Here is a 13,087-nt window from a genome sequence, read left to right as displayed (position 1 = left end):
GAGGCCTTTTTGTTTGATTCTCTCTTACAGGAATCGAAGGTAGGAGGGCCACGCTTCCTTGGTATAACTACCCCAGGTGGTTAGGAACCCGGGCACATACATACCCTGTCCTGAGAGCAATGTGCAGCTGCCTCTCACAGCTGGGCCCCTGGCTGTCCCTGGGCGTTTTCGATCCCTCAGGTCAGCTGCAGGTCAAGCCCCACACCTGCTGAAGTATTGGTTATCTCAACTGCACAGAACCCGCCTGCGTTGATACCTCCAGTCCCTGACCTTCCTGTGCTCCCAGGCTCCCTGTTCTTCTGTCTAATTTTGTTACGTCTTCACCTTCTTCTCTCTGAGCTCTTTGCAGTCGGCATTTAACCGGGCTGGGCTCTGACCAGTAGAAACACAAAGGCAAATAATAAGTGACCTCTTTCACCTCTGCCTCCACCAAGCAACAACTTGGTTATCTCTTTCCTGGTGTTCACAGCCAAACTCGTAGAAGGAATCTCATGCATGCTCTGTTTAAACATGCCCAGCTCCCCCTTCCACCCACTGAAATCTCACCCATCTGCTGCTCTGGACCTTCCCACCTTGGTCACCAACAACGCCTAAACTGTTAGACCCAAAGGGCCGTCTTTGTTTCCTTGCTTGATCCTTGCGAAACATTTGTCACTATAAGCAACTGCTTCATTTGGGTCCGAACTGTCTCCTGGAAAAATACTTTGATATCTCACAGGAATGCAGAACCGAGCAGGTTCCAGATAAAATTAATCCCATGCCCTGCGAATCTGTTTCTCGGTGGAGTTTTGCCACTCAGTCACACTAGTCTGCCCAGTAGGTGGACACATTTCAGTCCCAGTATTCATGCTGTCATTACTTCGCAGTGGATAGCTGGATGGCCTGAAGGATGTGGCTGTTTTGTGAAACAGATCTTTAAAGGACTATATATTTTTTATTAGCGGATTGAAAAATACGTTTTCTCCCAATAATTATTCTTGTGAGGTGGTTATGTGGCCCAACATAGAGTCGATAACTGGTATTTGAAAAGAGCGTGTCCTACTACAATCAGGAGACAATAGGGGATTAAGGTCACCACTGTGAGTAAAATCCACCATGCGGAGCAACCATTGCTATCAGGGGGAGTACCTAAAAGATGGTTAAATTTTTAACCGGGAGCTTGGAAACACCCAACAGTCTAACAAAGCATTCTTGGCATCTTACTGAAATGTTTACTAAGCTAAAAATCCAATCAATTGTACAACGAAGAAAAAGAAAATAGAGTGAAAAGAGATGATAAGCTAAAAAATAGAAAACAAAATCCCAGCGGACCAGACACTGACATGTGAGTCTTTGAAAGTCTGAATCAGTCTCAACTTCATGGTGAAATGTAGACCTCAGAGTTGGGATTTGATGTCGTAAAATATTTCAATAAAAAGGCTGAGCCGGGCGGTGGTGGCGCACGCCTTTAATCCCAGCACTCGGGAGGCAGAGCCAGGCGGATCTCTGTGAGTTCGAGGCCAGCCTGGACTACCAAGTGAGTTCCAGGAAAAGGCGCAAAGCTACACAGAGAAACCCTGTCTCGAAAAACCAAAAAAAAAAAAAAAAAAAAAAAAAAAGAAGGCTGGCTCCAAGGTTAAGAGCACTTCTTGCTCTTCCCGAGGACTTGGGTTTTGGTTCCCAGCATGCACTTGGAGGCTTACAGCCATCCATAACTCCAGTTCAAGGGATCTGATGCCCTCTTCTGACCACCACAGACACCAGACATGCGCATGGTGAGCATACATACATGCAGGTTACCCATACGCATAAAATAAAAAAATAAGGGACTGGAGAGATGGTTCAGTGGTCAAGAGAACTGGCTGCTCTTCCAGAGGACCCAGATTCAGTTCCCAGCACCAACACGGTGGCTCACAACTGTCCGCAATTCCAGTGTCAAGGGATTCGACACACTCTCTGGCCTCTTCAGGCACCATGCATGCACTCAGTGCACAGACATACATGCAGGTGAAATACCCATACACATAAAAATAAATAAAAATTTCAAAATAAGATAAATACAATAATAAAATAATTCTAAAAATAGCCTGGTGGTGGCGGCGGCGGCGGCGGCGGCGGCGGCGGCGGCGGCGGTGGCGGCGGCACACACCTTTAATCTCAGCACTTGGGAGACAGAAACAGGCAGATTTCTGAGTTCGGGGCCAGCCTGGTCTATAGAGCAAGTTCCAGGACAGCCAGAGCTACACAGAGAAACCCTGTCTCCAAAAACCAAAAAAAGAAAAAAGTTCTAAAAAAAAATTTAATAAAATAACTGATTCTCTCACATATTTTGTTTCGTTTTGCTTCTGTTTCCTTCTCTCCCTCCTCATCCTCTTGACAAGATCTTCCTATATAGATTGGGGGGCTCCTATACAGACTAGGAGGGCTCTGAATTCTCTATCCTGCTTCTGCCTCCTGAGTGCTGGAAGTACAGTCGTGTATCACCACCATGCCTGTCTTCTGAGTCTCCTCTGATACTTCTTTAATACATACATTATTTATTTTTATTTTACATGCATTGGTGCTTTTTTTTGGGGGGGGGGCGGTGCTGAGGATCGAACCCAGGGCCTTGTGCTTGCTAGGCAAACGCTCTACCACTGAACTAAATCCCCAACCCGCATTGGTGTTTTGCTTGCATGTATGTCTGTGTGAGGATTCTGGATCCCCTGAAATTTGAGTTACAGACAGTTGTGAGCTGCCATGTGGGTGCTGGGAATTGAACCAGGGTTTTTGTTTTTTTTTTTGAACCAGGGTCTTTTGGAAGAGCAGCCAGTGTTCTTAACCACTGAGCCATCTCTCTAGCCCCGAGTCTTCTCTGATACTTAAAGCTAATCATAAATCCACTTTCCAAGAGCTGAGGCAGCTAGTGCACACAAAGAGCTGGACTCCACCTCAGCATGAGTAAAACCAGGCGTGGTAGCACAGGCCTGTAATCCCAGCACTGAGGAGGCAGAGGCGAGAGGATCATCTTGGGCTCCATGAAACCTTATCTCAAAAAACCCAAACAGAAAAACTAAGTTAACTTTCCATGTGGGGCAGACTATTCGGAATGAGTATAGCTACGTTATGTTACCTTATGGGTTCCAAAATACAAATGAACACACTGGTGCATGGTCCCTGTAGCTGTGCGTCTCATTCTCTTATGAGTTAGCTGCATCCAATCACCTTTATTTCTGAATTTCAAATTCATCTGTAATTTCCAGGGTCAGGCTCCAGAGCAGAAAGGTCTAATGAAAGGAATGCTTGTCCTTTGCAGTGAGACCCTTTTTACCTGAGATACTCCCACAGACTTACTGATTAGCCTTCACCCGATATTTAGCTTAGAAATCAATATTCACAGGTAAACTTTGCCGTGGTGCACCTTTCCTGTGTGACTTGTATTAATTCTCTTAGTAATTATCCATCTTAGATAATTTTTCTCACTGCATTACAAATTAGTACCGAATCGACGCACTTGACCGCTGTCAGCAATGTGGGAGTTGTGTCTCTCAACCACTGTGAGCATCCTCAGGATGAGCTCACCTGGTTCACCATCCAACACAAGTTGCAGCCTGGGAGTGAGTCCAACACCTCCAGAGTGGGACCTTTGCTCCACTTTTGTCTTATCGTTTTTAATCTTGACTTTCCAAATTCACGAAACTAAGCTTTTTGTTTTTTTAAGATTTTTTTTTATATGTATTGTGCACCCTAATAAACTTATCTGGGGTCAGAGAAGAGAACAGTCACTAGATACAGAGGCCAGAAAATGGTGGCATTCACACCTTTAATCCTAGCATTCCAGAGGCAGAGATCTATCCAGATCTCTGTGAGTTCAAGGCCACACTGGAAACAGCGAGGTGTGGTAACATGTAGCTAAAGTTTTTCTGCCTGGCCCACAGTCAGGACAAATCTCTCTCACCCGCCAGTCCCACAACCGCTCAGACCCGACCAAGTAAACACAGAGACTTATATTGGTTACAAACTGTATGGCCGTGGCAGGCTTCTTGCTAACTGTTCCTACAGCTCAAATTAATCCATTTCCATTAATCTATACCTTGCCACGTGGCTTGTGGCTTACCGGTACTTTACATCTTCCTTGTCCTGATGGCGGCTGGCAGTGTCTCCCTCACCCAGCTTCCTGTTCTCTCAATTCTCCTCTCTGTTAGTCCCGCCTATACTTCCTGCCTGGCCACTGACCAATCAGTGATTTATTCATTGACCAATCAGCAACACATTTGACATACAGACCATCCCACAGCACTTCCCCTTTTCTTTTCTTAAAAAGGAAGGTTTTAACCTTTACACATCTCCAAAGTCAGCTTGGTATATTTGGGAATTTGGGCGTAGTTTCTCTTACTACTTCCTGCTGGAGGGGGGCGCTGTATCTTCTGGGGAAACAAAGAAAATTTTAGGATCATGGAGTAGTCTGTGAGGCTGTATCATCTGAGCCAGTTGCCTTCAAACCATTCTGGATGTTGGATCATCTGGGCCTTGGTGTCACCTTTCAGGGGGTCTTGGCTGGTCAAACCTGATGTATCTTAATCTGGAACAAATCCATAGCCTTTGGCTTTCTGTGGAAACAAAAGCAGAGCCTCCTTTCCAAAGCAACATATCCTTACATCCAAATTTTGAAGTCAAGGTACCTTTAAAATATACATTTTGGCATAACTCAACAGCTTTTGTAATCAAATGTTTTTCTTCAGTTACGAATATCAAAGAGAACATAATCCAGATTCTCTGTGTGGTAGCCATCTTTACGTGGCTTATTTTTTTTTTTTTTTAGCTTGAGCCTATTGCTTTAAACTGCAGCCTTCTAAGCCTGAAACGGCGCTGGCGCTGTGGCTGTTGGCTCTGCCCACTTCACCTTCCCAACATGGCGGTCGTATGTTTTCTGCCAGCTCTGGGAGCCATCAACTCTCAGAAATAGTGGGTCTATGCTTCTATCAAAGCAGCGTGTAGCCCAGAAACCTCTTTTTTTTTTGTACTAGCAAAGGCTAAATCCACCACACAGTTTAATGTGCCACTTGCAGAGGCCTCATTCCCGCCATACTGCAGGTCGAGCGCACATACCAGGAACCCGCCAAGTAGCTCAAACACGCAGGCTGCCGCTAGCTTGAAAGAGGCAACTAGGAACTGTTTTTAGCTCCGTTTTAGAATCTTTTCTCAGTTTTTAGGTGGAAACTCTTGCCCCACGTTGGGCGCCATTTGTAGCTAAAGTTTTCCTGCCTGGCCCACAGTCAGGACAAATCTCTCTCACCCGCCAGTCCCACAACCGCTCAGACCCGACCAAGTAAACACAGAGACTTATATTGGTTACAAACTGTATGGCCGTGGCAGGCTTCTTGCTAACTGTTCCTACAGCTCAAATTAATCCATTTCCATTAATCTATACCTTGCCACGTGGCTTGTGGCTTACCGGTACTTTACATCTTCCTTGTCCTGATGGCGGCTGGCAGTGTCTCCCTCACCCAGCTTCCTGTTCTCTCAATTCTCCTCTCTGTTAGTCCCGCCTATACTTCCTGCCTGGCCACTGACCAATCAGTGATTTATTCATTGACCAATCAGCAACACATTTGACATACAGACCATCCCACAGCAGTAACAAGAGCCTTTAATCCCAGGAAGTGATGGCAGGAAGCAGAAAGGTATAAAAGGCATGAAAATCAGGAACTAGTCTGGTTAAGCTTTTAGGTTTTTGAGCAGCAGTTCACCTAAGATCCATTTGGATGAGGACACAGAAGCTTCCAGTCTGAGGAAACAGGATCAGCTGAGGAATTGGCGAGGTGAGAAAGGTGTGGCTTGTTCTGCTTCTCTGATCTTCCAGCATTCACCCCAATAACTGGCACCAGGTTTGATTTTATTAATAAGACCCTTTAGGATTCATGCTACACTCACCTGTCAGCATGACTTTTTTTTCATTGTTTTTCTTCTTTTGATAATCTGTACAAATTATCTTTTCATCCATGTCATCTCCGGTAGCGACATCAATATCATCCTGTTGAGCATGCAGTTTCTGGCATATATATTCTATACATTAGTGAACCACACAGAAAACAAGCAGTGTGCTTTGAATTTTTAGTGCTCAACACAGAATAAAATAGGAACATACCAATCTCATTTTTTTAATTTATCAATCCCGGGCCATTAATATCTTATTTATGTTTACACTTAATAATTATAGAATCGTGTGGACGTGTATGTGGTTCCTATGAAGAGAAGGGCTAGAGGAAGCCTAGAAAGACGGACACTTCAGCCACTCAATGTCCCTGTGCGAGCACCTCCTCACAGTCTCTAGGCCTAGCCCATCTCCCATTTCCTCTATCAGGATTTCAAAGTCCAGGGTTTGGATCTCTAGTTAAGTAATTCAAAAGATAACATTATTTCCATTAAATATAGAATTATTTTGTGATTTTTTTGTGTGGGAGAAATTGTTTCATTCATTCATTCGTTCTTTCTGCTGTGTTCTCTCATCAACCAGCCTTGTAAAAATAGATACTGTGGAGTTTTGTTGTTGCCCCATTTTCTAAGTCTTTGTCTGCAAGGATGTGTCATAATTGTTTTTTTTTTTTTTTGGTTTTTCTGAGACAGAGTTTCTCTGTGTAGCTTTGCGCCTTTCCTGGAACTCACTTTGTAGACCAGGCTGGCCTCGAACTCACAGAGATCCGCCTGGCTCTGCCTCCCGAGTGCTGGGATTAAAGGCATGCGCCACCACCGCCCGGCCATAATTGTTTTTATTTAATCTCCCCCAAACCACAATTCTTATCCTCCGTCCCTTGGGAACAAGACGATTAGAAGTTTTCTTTGTCATGCGAAGCCATTTCCTTCAGCACTGTCCGTAGTACATGAAGATCTCAACGTTGCAGATGTTGAAGAGCCCCCTGCCTCCCTGCCTCTTCTCCCTCCCTCCCTTTCCTCCTTCCTCCCATGTTGCCCAGACCAGTGTGAACTCCTGGAATCCACTGCTCATTCCCAGTGAGCCTCCTGAGTGACCGAAAGTACGGGTGGATCCCGCCAGCCTTGCTGGGATTGTTGAGTGGTCTTTTTGCTTACTATAATGAGAGTTGAATCCAGTACCTGTGTTAGGCAGGCTCCCTCACTGAGCTACATTCCCAACGCTTTATTTTGATTTTAATACATAAAACAAAAGAAAGTAACATTAAAAAAAAAACAAAAAACCGACAGGACTACCACCCATGAACCATCACCCAAGGACTAACTCTTCAATAAGGGAGTCCAAGATTAGAAAGAGCTGAAATGTCTGTGAAAGAATTTGGGGTTTTACTGTTTAAACGCATTAATGATCATTTGTAGGGAAAAAGTCAAACAGATGCATGAGTTAAGGAAAACCATCCAAGACCTTTTCAACACAGACTTCACAGTGACTGTAGGAGTAAATTGGAGGCAAAAGTTCAAGGGGGAAAAATTTAGTAGGGCGATTGAGAAGCAATCCAACAGAAACACTCAAAATAGGGCTGGAGAGATGGCTCAGAGGTTAAGAGCACTGATTGCTCTTCCAGAGGTCCCTAGTTCAACTCCCAGCAACCACATGGTGGCTCACAACCATCTATAATAAGATCTGATGCCCTCTTCTGGTGTGCAGACATACAAACAAACAGAACACTGTATACATAGTAAATAAATAATTTAAAAAAAAAAAGAAACACTCAAAATAAAGGAGCTATAAACCAAAGCAGACACCATAGTTAATAGACAAGAGCACTCAGAAGAATGAAACCCAGTGATGGAGATCAAAACCAAAATCATTCTTATATCCTTATACTTTCATGTTGTTGTATCAGTTTATCGATCATCTATTTACTTTTTTGTTGTTTTATTGTTTTTTGTGTTTCTTGAGACAGGGACTTGCTTGTAGTCCTGGCTGTCCTAGAACTATGTAGACCAGAAATGAGCTCAATACACAAGGATCGCCTGTGTCTGCCTCTCCAGTGCTAGGATTAAAGGCGTGCACCACCACACTGGGCTCAATATTTTTACTTTGAGACAGGGTTTTTCTCTGTTACCTAGTCTGGCCTTAAATTGCCGTGTGACCCAGGCAGATTTTCAACATGGGATCTTTCTATGTCAGTTTTCTGAGTAGTGAGGATTTCAGGTGTTTCCTATACCATATTTGTTTTAAGACCAGAGGAAGATGAGATCATAGCACAAATTGTTAGAAGGTCTTATTAATAAAAACAAACCTGGAGCCAGGTATTGGGGTGAATGCTGGAAGATCAGAGAAGCAGAACAAGCCACAGCCACCTCCTCAGCTGATCCTGTTTCCTCAGACTGGAAGCCTCTGTGTCCTCATCTAAATGGATCTCAGCTGAACTGCTGCTCAAAAGCATAAAAGCTTAACCAGCTCTAGTTCCTGGTTTTCATGCCTTTTATACCTTTCTGCTTCTTGCCATCACTTCCTGGGATTAAAGTCGTAAGTCACCATGTCTGGCTGTTTCCATGTGACTTTGAACTCACAGAGATCCGGATGGATCTCTGCCTTTGGAATGCTAGGATTAAAGGTGTGTGTGCCACCATTTTCTGGCCTCTGTATCTAGTGGCTGTTCTGTTCTCTGACCCCAGATAAATTTATTAGAGTGCACAATATTTTGAGGAATACAATATCACCACTTGAGATAGTTTAAAGCCAGCTAAATTTATAATGCTGCTTTGTTTTTTTAATTTAAAAAATTTTCCCTTTAATCTCAGCACTCGGGAGGCGGAGGCAGGCAAATTTTTGTGAGACCAGCCTGGAGAGAATTCCAGGACAGCTAGAGGTGTTATACAGAGAAACCCTGTCTTGAAAAACCAAGAAAAAAACATTAAAGATTTGTTTTGGGGCTAGGAAGAGGGCTCAGGAGTTAAGAGCTATAGATCTTTGCTTTTGTTGTTGTTTGGGTTTTTTGTTTGTTTGTTTATCCTTTGTTTTCTTTTCTTTTTTTTTTTTAGAGACAGATCTTACTATGTAGCACTGGTTGGCCTGAAAGTCAATATGTAGACCAGGCTGGACTCACATTCATAGAAATCTGCCTTCTTTTGCCTCTGGAGTGCTGGAATTTAAGGTGTGGGCTGCCACACCCAGCTAAGAGCCACAAAGCTTAAAAAAATATTTTAAAATTTATTTTACTTTTATTTATGTATTTGCCTGTGTGGCTCTCCGCCATATGTGTGTGGGTGCTTGTGGAGGTCAGATGAGGGTGTCAGACCCCTTGGAGCTGGAGTTACAAGTGGTTGTAAGTCACCTGATGTGGTTGCTGGGAATCCAACTGTGGTCCTCTGCAAGGGCAGCAAGTGATTTTAACTGCTGTGTCATCTCTCCAGCCCAGTTTTTGAATAATTTTATATCTTAGACTGTAGTACAAATTCATTGATCCATTTTGCTTTTTGTTGTCATTTGTTGTTTTGTTTAAGCTCTTTGAAATGCTCCTCAGGCAGCTCATGCTGGCTTTGAATTCACTAAGTAGCCAAGGCTAGCCTTAGACTTCTGATTCTGTGGCCTCTATCTCCTACATTGTAGGATTATGAATATGACCCACCACATCCAGCTAAAGAAAGGGTTTGTGTTTGTGTGTGTGTCAGGGGTGGGGGTGGTGGTGCTGGGGGGTGCTGGGAATCAAACCCAGAACCTAATACATGCTAGGCAAGAGTGCCACCACTGACTTACAACCTCAGCCTCTAGTTTCCTATTCATTCCAGAATAGTGTCCTAACAAAATTTTTATTCATCTACTCAGTTTTCTAGAGGTATACACAATATATGATGGTGCACAGAGTCAATTTTAGCCTCCATAGTTTACGTTTTCTGCTACATTTGTGAGTCCTACACACAACCTGCTCTTCTAAGACATTTTATTGGCTGATATATTTATATATATATATATATATATATATAAATGTTTGGCAGATTAAGTGGAATAATTATAAATACTTGAATTTTTGGTCATCTTTTTGTCTTGATTTCTGCACCTCCATTTCATTTCAGTTGCTTAGTTTCCTTTAATCTTAAATGATTACTAAGTACAATAATGGATCACCATATTTTTTTTTTAAAGCAGCAATTTAGTAAACTCATGAAGCATGTTCCCACTCTCTCGGCTAACTAGTTCTCTTTCAGTGTATAATTTTGTCTGGCTCATTTTTCAGTTTTTATAATGGGATGGTTTTCAGTTTGGAAGGTAATTGTGGGAAAGAGGGTAAGATTGATGTTGGCTGTTTGGAAAGACTGTGACCTGTGATTACAGGAAGCTGGGAACACATAGTGGGGGGTGGTAAGGGCAGCTATTGATAATGCGTTAATTACATTAATTAATGTTGAGGCCAACTGGTTAGTTTGCATAAAGAGAGAATTTTATGAGATAGGTGCTTACTCCTGGCAGAGAGAGTGGGAGTATTCAGGTGTGGTCTTGTCTCTGTGTTCTGAAGAGAACTGCTGTTCAAAATACACAGTGTTTAGTGGACTTGAAGCGACTGGAGGGCTGACTACTCGCAATAGCTCTTAAGTGACATGCTGTTTCCTTTTGTTTGAGACTCTCTCTTGTAACACAGCCCGGGTTGACCTGGAGCTTGCTCTGTGGCCCACGGCAGCCTCACCCTCCCTCTTGCCTGTACCTCCGGAGTTCCGATCATACTGTACCCACTGTGCCCAGCCTCAGTGGCATGCTGTGATTTGGAGAGCTGCTCACCCCGCTGTGCTCCCTCTTTCTTTAGGGGTGCTGTGGGTTAGATGAAAAGAATCAGATTGCTTTTCTTCCGTTAGGTCTGAAAGGGGTTTAGCCTTTGCTTGGAAACACAGGGCCTGGGTTGTAGACCAGTAGCTGGGCAAAGTTTTCTTTTCTTTCTTTTTTTTTTCTTCAGTAGATAGCAGTAGGAAAAAGTGAAGGCTTTTTGCTTGTAAAAACATTTACTGTCTCCTAGCAATCGGCAGTGATGCTAGACAAGCCTGACAGTAGATAAATGCTGTCCAATGTCATAAAACATTACAGTAATACGGGAAAGTTACCTAACTGCCACAGCAGTTCATGCCCTGATTCGTCAGTTCCAGAAAGTCTGGACTAGGAGGTAAATGCACAGTATTATTAGTTATCTCCTAAAAGTCTTTATTATTTTTTATCTTTATTTTATTTTGGTTTTTTGAGACAGGGTTTCTCTGTAGCTTTGGAGCTTGTCCTGGAACTCGCACTGTAGACCAGGCTGGCCTCGAACTCACAGATTTCAGTCTACCTCTGCCTCCTGAATGCTGGGATTAAAGGTGTGCACCTACACAGCCGAGTAAGACTTTAGTCTTTAAATTTTGTGTGTATGAGTATTTTACCTGCATATATGTTTGTGCATGTTCATTCCTGGTTCCCTCAAGTCCCTTTGGAGCTGGAGTGACAGGTGGTTGTAAGCCACCACATTGGTGCTGGGTCCTTTGCAAGAGCACCAAGTGTTTCTAACCACTGAGCCATCTCACCAGCCAATCCCAGAATCATTAGTTATAACATTAACATAGACTCAAGCATTCAGTCACTATGTGCAGCCTCTATGTTGTTCACACAGGAAACCTAGTGCACAGAGCGATTAAAGAGTCTTCTGGTGTCATATGGTTGTTTTAGTTTTACCGCAGAACTGAAAGAGGATTCTCATGTAAAGTCCACTAGATTTTTCCACTGTGACAGAATCTCATCCAGACTGCTTTGGGCTGAGGCAAAATTGGATAATGGGTTAAACTATTGAATATCTAAGAAAGCATTAGTATTCTTTTAAAATCATTAGTACTTCTCAGGTGTCTATAATAAGGTATAACAATGTATATAGTAAAGATGTACTGTTCTAACAAAACTGATTTCCTAACTGGATACGGGGATGGTCAAGGTAAGAATGCCACAGATGGTAAGTATATGCTGTCACGAAGCCTGTAAACAAATAGAGTGGTTAAAGCCAGGAAGGCAAGTGCAGGCATTGGGTAGACAGTAAGTAAGAGGGCAGCTGGAGGATTCAGTTATAACTGGAGGTCATTTGCAGAAGGGACAGTGTACAATGAGCTCCAGTGGCTGTCATTTTAAAACAAGAGCCTGATTTGTCAAGTATTTCTATTTAAAAAAATGACAATATTAGTACTAAATAAAATCAGTCTATTAGCAAGATGGCCTAGGCAGTAGAAATACGAGAATTCCAGTTAGATTAGAATCATTTGCCTGTGTTTTATCTGATGAGGCTAACCGTAAGCTACACATCTCTTTGCAAACTCTCACTCACAGAAGCAATGAGTATGCCGACTATTTTGGATTGTTCCATTGAAAAAGTTGCTGGTGACCTTCACGTAGGGCCTCAGAGATTATTCTCAAGACGTTTAGTTCAAAAATGGCTGCCTGCTTTTTTCTACAATAGTACATTCTTTGAATGTAACACTTAAAGGTAGCAAATGCTACACTAATACACAAGAGCAAAATTGAGTTTTCTTTCCTAGCCTTAAGAACATCACAGAAACTGAATAGACACTGACTGTATTGCTAGCATCTAATAAAGGTTCATATTTTTCATATAATAAATACTTATATGAAGGTTTTTCTGGGAAGAAATACCCGCGGATCATTGCAGGCAAGCACCATAATAATAGAGGCAAAATGTTCTGTCTCCTAGCAGCTTTGCCCCTGTCTGTTGGTAAAATCAGATAGGTTGAGAGCAGGCTGAAACACATCCACCAAAGTTATAATTAACATTAACTTGAGAAAGAGTCATGGCTCCGCTTAATGTTGAATTCCGTTTGATCTTAATTGAAAGGAGGCACCAGTTACAGGAAACAGACCCTTCATTGAAAAGGCCATGTAATATGTTTAGAATTTCCCAAGAAACAAAAGGGATCTTGAGAGCAGAGACATTTGGATGGGAAGTTAAAGCCCTAAAGCTTCCCAGCAGCAAAACTCTCTGTCCTGCTTTCAATGCTTGGCTCTGGGATTTATCTTCACAACCAAGAGAGAGTCTAGGAGTTTAACTTTTTGTTGCCTTTCTTTTTTAGTTAGCTCTGTTACCTATGTCACAGCCCACTCACTTCTGAGCCCCTTCCCTCTCCCCCTCTTTCCTTTTCCCTTTGTCTAGCCAGAATTCATCATCCTCCT

Source organism: Peromyscus californicus, unplaced genomic scaffold, assembly GCF_007827085.1.
Source record: "Peromyscus californicus insignis strain IS unplaced genomic scaffold, ASM782708v3 Scaffold_22__1_contigs__length_63687245, whole genome shotgun sequence".
Taxonomy (NCBI): Eukaryota; Metazoa; Chordata; class Mammalia; order Rodentia; family Cricetidae; genus Peromyscus; species Peromyscus californicus.
The sequence above is the reverse complement of the archived record's forward strand: the minus strand, read 5'-3'. Positions refer to the sequence as shown.